Here is a 14,308-nt window from a genome sequence, read left to right on the forward strand (position 1 = left end):
TTGATAGCCATGTCCACAATAGGAAGACCGCATCATCTAGTATTCTATTGGCATTAAATGAACCATTGGAGAAGATAATGGTATTTCTCTGCTTCCAAATGGTCTGTGTCAATGCTAACCACCACCATTTCCATCTTTTAACCCTCATGTCCTCTGTCGTTCCATGAATATGTTGGAGAAAGTGTTGCCTTGGATTCTGAGGAAAAACACCCACCAAATTTACCCAAGACAGCAATTCCCACCATACCAGGAGTATCATCCTGCAATGAAAAAACAAATGCCCCGCGCTTTCCTCCGCAGATCTGCAAAATGGACACCATGGATCATGTACTTGTATTTGTCGTCTCTGCAAATTTTCTCTGGTTGGGAGCCTATCTTTTAGTAGTCTCCATGCAAATGAAACTATTTTAGATGGGAGATTAAGTTTCCACAACTCCTTGAGAGCTCCATCCAGGTCCTCCGCGGCTATATTCTCTGTAAGCGCCTGATAAGCATATTTGACCGAGTATTGGCCACTAGGCTCAACCTTCCACACCCACTAATCACTAGGTTGAGTCTGAATTTTGATGTAGTCAGCATCTCTTAGGAAAGAAACCACCATATCTATCTCACTATCGAACAATGGTCTCCTCCACCTGAAATCCCATTCCCAACCTGTATCTTTGAAAGCCCCCATGCGCTGTATATTATGGTCTCCTCCACCTGAAATCCCATTCCCAACCTAGTAATGACTCCTCTCCAACTCTCCATCTGTCCTCCCAAAACTTAAACTTATCCCCACATCCAACCTTCCACAATGTTGTATTCTTCATTAAAGCATCGTATTACGGGTGTTGAACCATCCGCTTTAAATCCCTCCACCAAATGGATTCAGCACTAATTGTAGATGCTCCACTGAGACTCCTCCAGCCTCCATATTTTGATTCGAGAACCCTAGCCCACAATTCCCCCTGATGCTGGAATAGATTCCAATGCCACTTACCAATCAATGATATATTAAAAGCATTGATATCTTTGACTCCCAAACCCCCAGCTTCTATTGGCAAGCATACAGTTTCCCATTTGACCCAAGCTATTTTGTGTTGCTCAGAATCACCACCCCAAAGGAAATTTCTCTGTAGACTCACTAGCTTGTCCACCACCTTTTTAGGAACCCTGAAAAAAGATAGAAAGTAAATAGGAATGGATGTTAGCACTGACTTTATGAGAGTCACTCTCTCCCCAAAAGATAAGTGTTTTTGCTTCCATCTCGCTAATTTTCTCTCACACTTGGTAATAATAGGGTCCCATGTCTGATATCTTCTCGGATTTGCTCCAATAGGAACACCGAGGTATGTGAAAGGGAAGGACATCAAGCTACAATTGAGGTAATTGGCTGCATCAAGTATCCACTGTTCCGGCACCCCAAAAGCACCAAACCCGCTTTTAGCAAAATTTATTTTGAGGCCCGATACAAGTTCAAAAGTTCTTAGCATTTCCTTAATAGCAATAACATTGTCCATTGTTGCCTCACCAAAGAAGATTGTGTCATCCGCATTCTGAAGGACACTAATTTCCACCTTGTTGTCACCAATTAAAAATCCCCTAAATAATCCCTTCGCCATTGCTTGCGACATAATTCCATTAAGTGCCTCTACGACAATATTGAAGAGAAGAGGTGATAATGGGTCTCCTTGCCTCAACCCTTTCTGAGGTAAAAATTCAGCTGAAGGACTACCATTTACCAGGACTGAGATAGATGCTAATTTTAGACACCCCTCCATCCACTGAATCCATTTGGGGCAAAAACCCATCCTTTCCATCATATAGGTCAAGAACTTCCAAGAGACAGAATCATACGCCTTCTCATAGTCCACCTTGAAAATAATGCACGGTTTTTGGTACCTTTTTGCTTCTTCAACCGCCTCATTCGCAATCAACACACTATGCAACATGTGTCTTCCTTCTATAAATGCTGATTGTCTTTCGTATATGATAAAAGGCATGACCTTCTTCAGTCTGTTGGCCAAGATCTTTGCAACTATCTTGTATATGCAGCCTATCAATGATATAGATTTGTACTCATTCAACATTTGTGGATCTATTACCTTAGGAATGAGAGCTATGAAAGAGGCATTGGAGCACTTTGGGAACAATCCATTAACGTGAAATTCATCTAGAAACCGAAGGAAATCGGGTTTAATGGATGGCCATAATTGCTTGATGAATTTGAAGTTGAGTCCATCTGGGCCCGGACTTTTATCGCTTCTACAGTCCCACACTGCCCTTTTTACCTCATCCTCCCTGAAATGTTCCACAAGCAGATCATTTTGCTAGCTATCGATGGTCTGGAAGCTAATTCCATACAATGTAGGTCTATCCTGATCAAGTTCTTGGAATCTTTGTGCAAAGAACACCCTGACTGCCTCTTTGACTATTGTCGGCTCTTCGGACCAAGATCCATCAATCATCAATCCTTTCAAGCAATTATTCCTACATCTGGCATTGATCATCAAGTGGAAGTATCTAGAATTGCAGTCACCTTCTTTGATCCATCTAGACCTCGCCTTCTGTCTAAGTAGTGACTCATGTGATTGAGCTGCTACCCATAATTGCTCTTGAAGTTGTTTCCTGGTCATCATCTCATGATGGGTTAGATGTCTGTCAGTTGTGGTATCTTCCAGCTTGTTTAGCTCCTCCTCAATCTTCTTATACTTCTCGAAGGTGTCCCCATAGTGTTCTTTATTCCACTCCCTGATCTTGACTTTGAGTGCATTAATTTTTTCTTTCAGGACATAACCTCCCCACCCTCTTTGCTGATTTGATGTCCAAGTTTTAATGACGATTTTCTTGAAAGACTTATCAGAGAGCCAACAATCCAGGATCCGGAAAGGTTTAGGACCCCAATAAGCGTATTTGGATCTGAGCAGTATCGGGCAATGGTCAGAGAAGTTCCTCTCCAATGTGTATTGAGCTGTTCCAGGCCACTTAGTTCGCCATTCTAGAGATATTAAGAATCTATCCAGCTTACTTCTCGTTGTACCATTTGGTCTTACCCATGTAAATTTACTACCAACCCAAGGTGCTTCGTCGACCTCCATTTCTGCAATTCATTCATTGAATTCCCTAGAGCTGCTATCCTCTTGTCCCTGCTGTTGAACACCAGATCTCTCTGTCGGTGTCCTGATGGTATTGAAATCCCCTAAAATACACCAGAATCCCTCAGAGCTTTGATTTTTCATTTGCTTGATAGTATCCCAAAGCCCTCTTTTACTTTGGATGTCACAAGGTGAATAGATGCTGATAATATTCACTGTTAGTGCCTCCTAAATCAACTTCCATATCAACATTACGAAACCTGGCCCAATAACCTTCCTTTCCAGCATAAATGATTTTTCACTCCATATACACAGAACACCGCCTACTGTGTTAGATGATGGTTGTGCTTCCCACTTAACATCAGAATCCCCCCATAATGCTTGACACATGGACCTCTCAATTATCTCTTTTTTTGTTTCTTGAATACATAGCATGTCTATGTGGTGATTGTTGACCAACCTTCTAATTGCTGGCCATTTGATCCCCCTCCCTAACCCTCTCACATTATAGGAAATGATATTCATGGGCACCTCCTCCTTCCACCCAATTTCTTTGCCTCTTTGATGTCTCTTTCCTCCATATCTACTAATTGCTGCACATGATCCCTTTGCACATTCCCACAGGTGACTCCTAACTCTTTTTCCATTAGCCACATCTTTTCTGCTTCTTGAAACTGGTTGTTGACTTGGTTCGGTCCCTGTTGCATTGATTGGTGTGGTGACATTTGGTAGCAGCTTTGTTCTTGGTCATCTATCTGCCTATGTGCATTCAGAAAGGTATCATGGTGTGATGGGCCTGATTGCTGCACCGTAGCTGCAAGTGAGGGGCTATTTGGACCTGTTTGGGTTGGTTGATTTTTGCACCTCTTTTTCATGGAGGACACCGAACCCAAAGGATTTTGATCTTTGAGGGTTTTTAGAAAGCTACCAAACTTCTGGGTTATTGTAGGATTAGGGGTGTGGGTAACCAAACCCAGCGCATTAGCCTCTCCCTCCACATTGACTAAGTTGTCTAGGTGTGATGGGTCTGGTTGCTGGCCCATAACTACAGCACATTGACTAGCTGGGTTTGATTGGGGTGGTTGTTTTTTGTGCCATCTTTTCCTTGAATACACCTGCCTATAATTAGCTTGGTCTTCGTGAGTTTCCGAAAAGCTATCTTCCTGCTATGTTATTATACAAATGAGGGTGTGGGTAGCAAGGCCCATCCCACTTATTTCTGCCTCCCCTTGGTCACGAGTGTCTTTTAAAATAAGTTTTCCCCTTCCATGCTCATTCTCTCTCCTCCCTCCACCTTCAACGGTCCCTTCTGCGCTACACTTTCCTCTTTCATGCTCATTCTCTCTCCTCCCGGTATGGGTTCGGTTCCCTTTGGTCCTTGCTTCCCCTATTTCGTTGGTGGCACCTTGTTCTGCGTCTGCGTTGTTGCTTCTGATCACGACAGCTGCTTGTTTGGTAACGACACTGCTGACATCATTGACGTTGTACCGGTCCGCCCTGCACACCCATTGGTCCGCGCATTTCTCCTTCGGGTCACAGCCTGATTTGTGACCAGTGGGTAATAACTCGTGGGGTCCCGATTCTGTCTTGCGGTTGTGCTTCTCCTCTGCCAAGGGGCTTCGACTGCCAGTCATGTCCGCCCTCTCTCCCTGCTCCATCGGCACGGTCCTCCTGTCCTTGCCGTTCTGTGACGATCTCGACACTAACCCCCCCTCCCCGGCGACAGCGGCTTACTTTCCTCCAACGATCTATACTCCGCCATGGCTGCCCTCCCTCCCTGCTCCATCGACGCACTCCTCCTTTCACTGCCACTTTGTGACGTCCTCATCGTTACCCCCCCCCCCGGCGACAACGGTTCACTTTCCTCCGACTGGATCTCCTCCGGCGAGTTGTATTTCGTGTTACGTCGGCAATGACAACAGGTCGAGCCTACTAAGCAACTTCCACTTTCCTCCATGATATGCACTGGATAGACTTGCCCTTGGATGTAGACACTGACCATGTGTTGTATTAGCGGCTTCCACGGTGTTTTGACCAAAATCCTCGCCCTGTCCAGCTTCCAAAGGTCCTCCACATCATCATCAACCTCCACCATGTCATCTATGACTGCTACTATCTTCCTCATCTGTTTCATGTCCCATGCTATGATAGGTATTCCCTAGCATTGAACCCATGTGAGTCTGTACCCCGATCGCATCTGTGGACTCCACTTCTCCAGAGTATGGAACAGCGAATCCCCTCCTTCATTTTTTGCATCCATCATTTGTCGAGCCTGTTCTTTTGTGAGACCTAGAAGCAAGATCATATCACCCCCTATGTATTTCAGAGATATATTGACTCCGAGATCCCATAGGATGTCCTCCTCTACTCTGTCGAACAAAGCCAGGTTCTTTAACCTCCCCACCCATGCTTCATGAAGCCACTTCTGTCCTGATAGAGGTATGTCGAGTTGCACCGATGATCGCAAGCTATGGCACAGGTAGTCTTCATTGGTTGGTGGTTTCCTCTGGTCTACTCTTGAATTTCTCCCCACGACAGCATCCGCGAATGATCCTCGATTCAGTCCTGAGGGCACTGGTTGTTTCGTACTCGGGTATGTGCCTCTATTCTCATCTTCATACTGCTTAACATATTGTTTGCCCCTAGCTGTGGATAGTGTCATTCCAGACCTTTCTTTACCATATTTGGGAATGTTAACATACATTCTCAACCCACCCAAAACAATGTTGTCTAGCTTCCTTTCTAGCTCGTAGACATCCTCCACGGATTTGAATCTGACGAATCCATACTTCCTGCTGTTTCTGTTCCTTCTTTTGGAGATGAAAACCTCCCTTACATCGCCCACTTTTTTGAAATGCTGCCATAGCTCTTCCTCTGTAGTGTCTTCGGGAAACCGGGTAAAGTAGAAAGATGATACATCTTTATGATCTCTCCAATTTACTCACATGTAGCTATGTTGACGTCCTCTCCTTTTTCCGTCGATATTCAGCCATGAACCCTCTCTCGATCTCTCTCTCCCACTCTCTCTCCTGTCCCTTCTAGTCCTAACTCTCTCCCACCCACTGTTTCTCTCTCCTCTCATCCTAACCTATTAATATTTCAACCCCAAAGCCTTGTTGATTGATTCTGTATTATATATTATTTGTATTAGATAGGTATAATTTAGGGAAGTTAGATGTATCACGGGATATAGGATATCTACATCATATATGATGTAAGCTCCATTGCAGCTTGTAGGCCTAGGATCTTCTTCATCAATGGATTCCTTTGCTTCTTGGAAGATGAATGGTAGCGAAATAGAGAAGGAAGAGAGAGAGGAGACGCCACTTCAAGGAGAAGATGAGTCTAGAAGAAGCTCACCACCATAGTAGGCCATGGATAAGAGCTTGGTGGAAGAAGGAGATGAATGAAGGGAGAGGGAGAGAAGAGCATAAAATTTTGTGCTCTAAGAGAGCTCTGAAATCTGAAGTTTAATTTTGAAATGATCAAATTTGAAAAAAATGCACACACATGACTTCTATTTATAGCCTAAGTGTCACACAAAATTGGAGGGAAATTTGAATTTCTATTCAAATTTCACTTGAATTTGAAATTGAATTTGTAGAGCCAAATTTTGGAGCCAAAATTTCACTAATTATTATTAGTGAATTTTAGCTATGGTTCAGCCCATTAATCTAAGATCAAGTCCAAGATTCTCCACTAAGTGTGCTTAGGTGTCATGAGGCATGTAAAGCATGAAGGACATGCACAAAGTGTGACTATATGATGTGGCAATGGGGTGTAGCAAGCAAATGCTCACCTCCCCCTCTAAAATTTAATTGGATTGGGCTTCTCCCAATTCAATTAAATTTATTTCCAACCACACACATCAAATATTCACTTAATACATGTGAAATTACAAAACTACTCCTAATACAAAAACTAGTCTAGGTTCCTTAAAATACAAGGGCTGAAAAATCCTACATTTCTAAGGTACCTTACCTATATTATGCAGCCCTAAATACAAGGCCCAAAAATAATGAAACTTTAATCTAATATGTACAAAGATAAGCAGGCTCATACTAAGCCCATGGGCCCAAAATCTACCCTAAGGTTCATGAGAACCCTATGGCCTTCTCTTGCATCTCTAGCCCAATCTACTTGGAGTCTTCTGTCCAATGCCCTTGCGGGGTAGGATTGCATCATATATCTGCTAGATTTAGAGCATTGTTGATACACCTAGCAGAGATACACCTAGCAGAAAGCAATCTCAAATAGCAAAGCCCAAAAGGCAAATTAATACCCCCTTGAGCTTGAAGGACTATGTGCTGGATAGTTAAGCCGTGCAGGGAACAAGCAGCTTCGAGTTCTCAACCATTAGAAGCTTCTGTTCGAATAACTGACTAGCAGTTATAATTCTATTGTAGCCGTTAAGATTGGTTCCCTTGTATCAAACTATAAATACCCAAAAACGCCTTGTGAAAGGATAAGCAATAAGAATTCTCCTTCGTCTCTATCCTCTCTCTCTCTCTCCTTCTCTCTTCAGGGGAAACATCGCAGACTAACCCTCAGGGGACTTCGCCTGCGTTCACTCTGGCACCGACAACCAGCATGAGTGCGGTCCACCGCTTAAAGCTAGAAGTTCTGCGTTTCGACGGGTCTGATCCAGCTGGGTGGATATTCAAGATTTCTCAATTCTTTGAATACCACGCAACACCGGATCATGAGCGCCTCACAATTGCGTCATTTTACATGGAAGGGGCAGTGCTAGCATGGTTCCAATGGATGTATCGTAATGGGCAGTTGACGTCGTGGCCCGCGTTCCTTCACGCACTGCATATGCGATTCTCGTCTTCAACGTACGAAGATCCCACTGGCATGTTGTGTAAGCTGACGCAACAATCGTCGGTAACGGAGTATCTCCCAGAATTTGAAGCCTTGGCCAACCGCGTCATAGGACTTCCGGCACCATTTGTGCTCAGTTGTTTCATCTCGAGGTTAAGCCCCACCATTCGGCGGGAAGTTCAGGTAATGCAACCACAATCCTTGACGCAGGCAGTCTTCTTTGCAAGGTTTCATGAAGAGAAGCTTTGGGATGGTTGATGTCAGAACACGCGCGTCACAAAATTTCCATCCTTGCAAACCACCCCTCCACCATCCACCATATCCCTTGAACCTTCACTGTTGCAGGGAACCACCAAACCTTCGACTGCTACTGTTCCTTTTAAACGCTTGTCACCAACAGAATTGGCCCTTCGTCGAGAGAAGGGGTTATGCTTTAATTGTGATCAGAAGTTCTCGCGTGGGCACAAGTGCACTCCTTCGTTATTTCTATTTGTTACAAAAGAGGAGGATGAGAGCCATGAACCTGACTTGGTAACAGCAGTTTCCGGTATCGATGAACTACCGCCAGCACAGATCAGCCTCCACGCTTTTTCAGGACATGGGGCTCCTGAAACCTTGCGTGTCTTTGGAGTAATTGGAGATCGTAGGGTTCACATCCTCATTGATGGAGGAAGTACCCATAACTTCCTGCAACAAGCGTTAATCACCACCTTGGGGTTTTCTCCACAAAATACATCACCTCTTAAGGTCACGGTGGGTAACGAGGAGGAACTCCAATGCCATCAGATTTGCCCAGAAGTTTCGGTGAACATCCAAGACCATGATTTCACAGTTGATTTTCACGTATTACCAATTTGCGGTGCGGACGTCATCCTCGGGGTGTAATGGCTCAAATCATTAGGGCCTGTACTTATTGATTATACCTCTCTCACAATGAAGTTCATTTACGCAGGGAAGCTGGTCGAGCTCACCGGAGAACGCGATATGAACATGGAGCAAATTTCTCCTTCTCAATTGCGACGCCTCGTTGATACAGGTAACACCAGTAGCTATTTCCACATTCAGTTAGAACCTTACACCACTACATCCCTACCCTTAACCTCCCAGACCCCAGAAATCAACAATCTCCTCACCAAATACGCTCCACTCTTTCAGCCATCAAACACCTTACCACCATCAAGACCCACCAATCATGCCATCAACCTCTTGCCAAATTCAACACCTGTGAATACGTGTCCTTATCGTTACCCTTATTCACAAAAACAAGAAATTGAAAATCAAGTAGCTGTCATGTTGAGCCAAGGCCATATCCAACATAGTTCGAGTCCTTTTTCTTCACCTGTATTACTTGTAAAGAAGCGAGATGGCACATGGCATTTTTGCATAGATTACAGAGCGCTTAATGCCATCACCATTCGAGATCGCTTCCCTATACCTACGGTGGATGAATTATTAGATGAATTGGGAGGTGCAACATGGTTTTCCAAATTAGATTTGATGCAAGGTTATCATCAAATATTGATGAAAGAAGCTGATAAGGGAAAAACAACATTTCGAACCCACCATGGCCACTATGAATTTCGTTTGATGTCATTTGGGCTTTGTAATGCCCCTCGTCCTTCCAAGCAACAATGAATCGCTTGTTTCAGCCATACTTACGCAAATATATTGTTGTCTTCTTCGATGACATTCTTATATATAGTCAGACTATTAGTGATCATTTGATTCACTTAGAAACAACATTTCAAGTATTGATGAAGGATAAATTCACACTCAAGCTACCAAAGTGTTCATTCGCGCAACAAAAAATTGAGTATTTGGGTCACATTGTTTCTGGGAAAGGCGTACAACCAGTGCCTGACAAGGTACAAGCTGTTCAACAATGGCCGCCGCTGCGCACTGCTCACAGCCTTCGTGGGTTCCTTGGACTTACAGGTTTCTATCACAGGTTCATCAAAGGATATGCAGCTATGGAAGCCCCTCTCTTTAACCTGTTAACAAAGGATGGGTTCGCATGGTCACCCAAAGCAGCAGCTGCCTTTCAAGCTCTCAAAAATGTTGTCACGAACACTCCGATGTTAGCGCTGCCGGACTTCACCAAGCCATTCACCGTGGAGACAGATGCATCAGGTTCAGGCATGGGGGCAGTGCTATCTCAGGAAGGACACCCAATCGCTTTTTTCAGTAAGCAGTTTTGCCTTAAGCTCACGAGATCCTCAACATATGTACGCGAGCTTGTAGCGATCATGAACGCCGTTAAGAAGTGGCGGCAATACCTTCTAGGTCATCACTTTGTTATCCTTACAAACCATCGAAGCTTGAAGGAGTTGATGACTCAGGTGGTTCAAACTCCCAAACAACACAGGTACTTGTCACGATTGCTGGGATTTGATTATTCCATACAATATCAGTAAGGTAAAACCAATGTAGTCGCGGATGCTTTGTCACGGGTCGCGGAGTCCACTACTGCCTTCTTCTTCATTCTTTCGACGCCACACTTCTTGTTCTTGGAAGACTTGTACAAGGAGCTTCAGTCACACGAGGAGTTTATCACCCTCAGAGAACAGATTCGTTCAGCTTCCACTGACTTTCCTGAACACACGATAACGTCTCACTTCATTCTACATCAAGGACACATATGGTTACCCTCCAACTGCTCCTTTATCAATGTATTGCTTACTGAATTCCACCAGACACCCACAGGAGGCCATATGGGCTTCAGGAAAACCTTGAATCGTTTATCGGAAAACTTCACATGGAAGAACATGGCAGTAGACACACGCAAGTTTGTTGTTGGTTGCATAGATTGCTAGCTTGTGAAGTATGAATCTGCGAAGCCAAGGGGTTTGCTTTGTCCACTGCCTGTACCATCTCAGCCCTGGGAAGATTTGTTAATGGACTTCATCGTAGGGTTGCCGGCATATCGAGGTCACACCTGCATCTTCGTGGTAGTGGACCGTTTTTCAAAGGGACTTCATCTCGGCATGTTGCCTTCGCAGCACACAACGCAAAGTGTTGCTCAGCTTTTCATGGAGATGGTAGGTAAACTCCATGGTATGCCTAGGAGCATCGTGTCCGATCGAGATCCACTTTTTGTCAGCAGGTTCTGGAAAACTCTCTTCTCCTTGAGTGGCACTAAGCTCAGGATGAGCTCCGCCTACCATCCACAAACGGATGGTCAGACGGAGGTGGCCAACCGAGTGGTGGAGCAGTACCTGCACTCCTTTGTTCATTGCAAACCCACGACTTGGGGACGATTTCTATTGTGGGCGGAGTGGTCGTACAACACCTCCGTTCACTCGTCCACAAGATTGACTCCATTCGAGGTCACCTTTGGTCGAAAGCCTCCAAACTATCCTCACTATGTGGAAGGCTTTGCAAGGGTAGAAGCAGTAGATGAATGGCTGAGTCAAAGAGAAGAAGTATTCACGTTATTAAGGCAAAAGTTGCTTAAAGCTCAAGAACGCATGAAGGCTATCGGGGATGGGCACTGTCGAGATCACGAATTCCATATCAGAGAATGGGTTTTAGTTAAACTCCGGCCATATCGACAGACAACAGTTGCGGGTTCAACTCATTCCAAGCTTGCCAAGCGTTTCTATGGACCATTCCAAATTGTAGAAAGAATGGGACCAGTTGCCTATAAGCTGGCATTACCAGAGCATTCTCGCATCCATCCAGTCTTTCATTGCTCTATCTTGAAACCCTTCATAGGATCTCCGACATCAGAACATGCTACACACCTCCCACCCTTGGTCGTGGACAACCAACCAGCTCTAGTTCCCTTAGCCATCTTGGCCCACAAGACCATTCCATCAGACACAAGCCCAAAGGAACTAGTGTTAGTTCAATGGAAGGATCTGCACCCTGATGAGGCATCGTGGGAAGAATGGTTTACTCTTAAATCCCTTCATCACCTTGAGGACAAGGTGTTATTCGAAGATGGCGGGAATGATACATCTAGCAGAGATACACCTAGCATAAAGGAGTCTCAAATAGCAAAGCCCAAAAGGCAAATTAATACCCCTTGCGCTTAAAGGACTATGTGCTGGATAGTTAAGCCATGCAGGGAACAAGCAACTTCGAGTTCTCAACCATTAGAAGCTTCTGCTCGAATAACTGACTAGCAGTTATAATTCTGTTGTAGCCGTTAAGATTGGTTCCCTTGTAACAAACTATAAATACCCAAAAACACCTTGTGAAAGGATAAGCAATAAGAATTCTCCTTCGTCTCTATCCCCTCTCTCTCTCTTCTCTCTCCTTACTCGCCTTCCCCAGGGAGATTGCTGGGTCTCGAAAACCAGCTGCTAACAATTGCCCAAGTCAATCTAATCAACAGAAAATTACAACAATAACACAATAAATCATTGATATAGTCTGATGGTAACTGTGAATTAATGGGTCATAGAACCACCCAATAGTCCAAAAGTAAACTAAACCACTATGGTGTGTGTATTCATATTTTAAGGAGAAAGCGTGGAGGGCAGAAATGACCGATACAATAGCAGTTATAAGGAGAGGAACTAGAAGCAAAAGTGAAAGGTTAGCACGATAAGTCACTGATTTTACGAATAAGCCAACCAAGAGAAAAAAAGTAAACTTTGCAGTCTTTTGTCCACTGAGCAAAATAGATTTCTACAGCTATCCAATTTTTTCTTCTTCTCATTTACTATTATTTCACCATTCTAGAATGCAATTATAAGGTTAAATTGTATATGTAGCCTGATTTCAAAGCAACAATACTAACAAGCATGACAATGATTTAGGACAAATTTGATATAATCAGTTGAACTAATACCAAAATGATCTTGTTATTCTTCGACATTATCCAGGAAAATTTGATTTCCTTCCTGTTTAAATAATGTAGGAAAAATAATATTTTAATTTTTCCAACTAAGGTTACCACCTAAATATATAGCTTAAAAGTTAAAACAATGCTAGAGTCATGAAAGTAACTCCTCAGGACTATCTTCCCAGCTTATGCTTATAGGTGAAATATTTCTTTCATATGGCATTTGACTCTTAAGTTGATCAAGTGGTCTTGACTCTTGACCTTTCCCATAACAGCAATATGACAGACAACCTTTACCACCTAACCAAATTCTCTGTTTTGCTTTCCAACAAGAATATATTAACTTACAGTTCAACTTCAATAACCATCAACCATTAGCTGCTTGTCTTTTAAAAATTAACATTAGAGAATATAATTATTCCATAACAAATTTATGGAAGAAAAGTAAAGAAAAAACATAGAGAAATTAAGAGTTCACGGTTACCATAGAAGTAAAATAACTATCATACCTTAGCCTAACATTGATTCCACTGTATGATTCATATGGCATTTCAACAGTGGAGAATTCAAACGGGTATTGATAGCATAGCAGAAACAGGAACTACAATAGCAGAAACCGGGGCGCAGATAACAAAGGCTAAAAGGAGGATTTCCAGACCTTCATACCTCAAAGATTATGTCTGCGGACGAAGGTGCTGAGCTGGAAATTGGGATTTGCTAGATAGCGCTTGTCTACTGCTGAGGGAACATTCCTAACCAATTCCGTTAGTGAGAATATTCCTACAGGATTAGGAAATCACAAATTTGTTAGTAGTAGGCATCATATATATGCATATGTAAATAACCAGCAAATCAATAAGAATAACACTTTCTTGCTTTTTCTCTGTTCTTCTTCCTTGTCCTTTCTCTCTTGGAGGCACTGGCCCTCGAAGCCACCCCCCTGCAGCCACGACAATATCAACTTTGGTCATGCCTGACTCTGATAAGGCCTCGGGGTCCTCTGACCGTTTGGAGGATGCCCTGCTTCGTCTCACCAATCAACAAATGTATCTTAGCGAGTCTGTGAATTCCTTGACCCTGCTGACTAAGGAGCTCTTCTAGTGCGCTCCCCCTTTGTCTACATCCCCTCCCATGCCACCGCCGTTGCCGCCACCTCCACCTGTCCCTGCATCAACACATCATATGAAGTTAGATGTGCCTCGGTTTGATGGCACCGAGCCACTGGGTTGGATCTTTAAGATCAACCAGTTTTTCGAGTACCATGGTACTCCAGAACAGGACAGACTCACCGTGGCTTCGTTTTATATGGAAGGTCGCACTCTCGCTTGGTTTCAATGGATGAACTCTAATGGCTAGTTCACCTCCTGGTTGTGGCGTCCCTAAATAATGGACTGGTTTAATAGTAATAAATTAAATAGCAGAAACCATGGGAAATTTTTTTTTCTTTTTTTTTCTCTTTTTTTTTCGCACTGTTATTCATTTCACGGTAATTAATTTCAGAAGGAAAATTATCACTATAGAGTCCTGAATGGCCAGTTCACAACTCTATTCGGATTCATTTCTTTCTGATCACTCATAACCTCCAAACTATTTTTCTCTTTCAAAAAAAATATCC

At 43.5% G+C, this 14,308-nt stretch overlaps 1 pseudogene; it reads right to left on the minus strand.

The window, feature by feature from the left end:
- LOC114401855 overlaps window positions 1-14,308 on the minus strand; it is a 76,740-nt pseudogene that overhangs the window by 50,405 nt on the left and 12,027 nt on the right.

Source organism: Glycine soja, chromosome 20 (genome assembly GCF_004193775.1).
Source record: "Glycine soja cultivar W05 chromosome 20, ASM419377v2, whole genome shotgun sequence".
In the NCBI taxonomy this organism is placed as follows: domain Eukaryota; kingdom Viridiplantae; phylum Streptophyta; class Magnoliopsida; order Fabales; family Fabaceae; genus Glycine; species Glycine soja.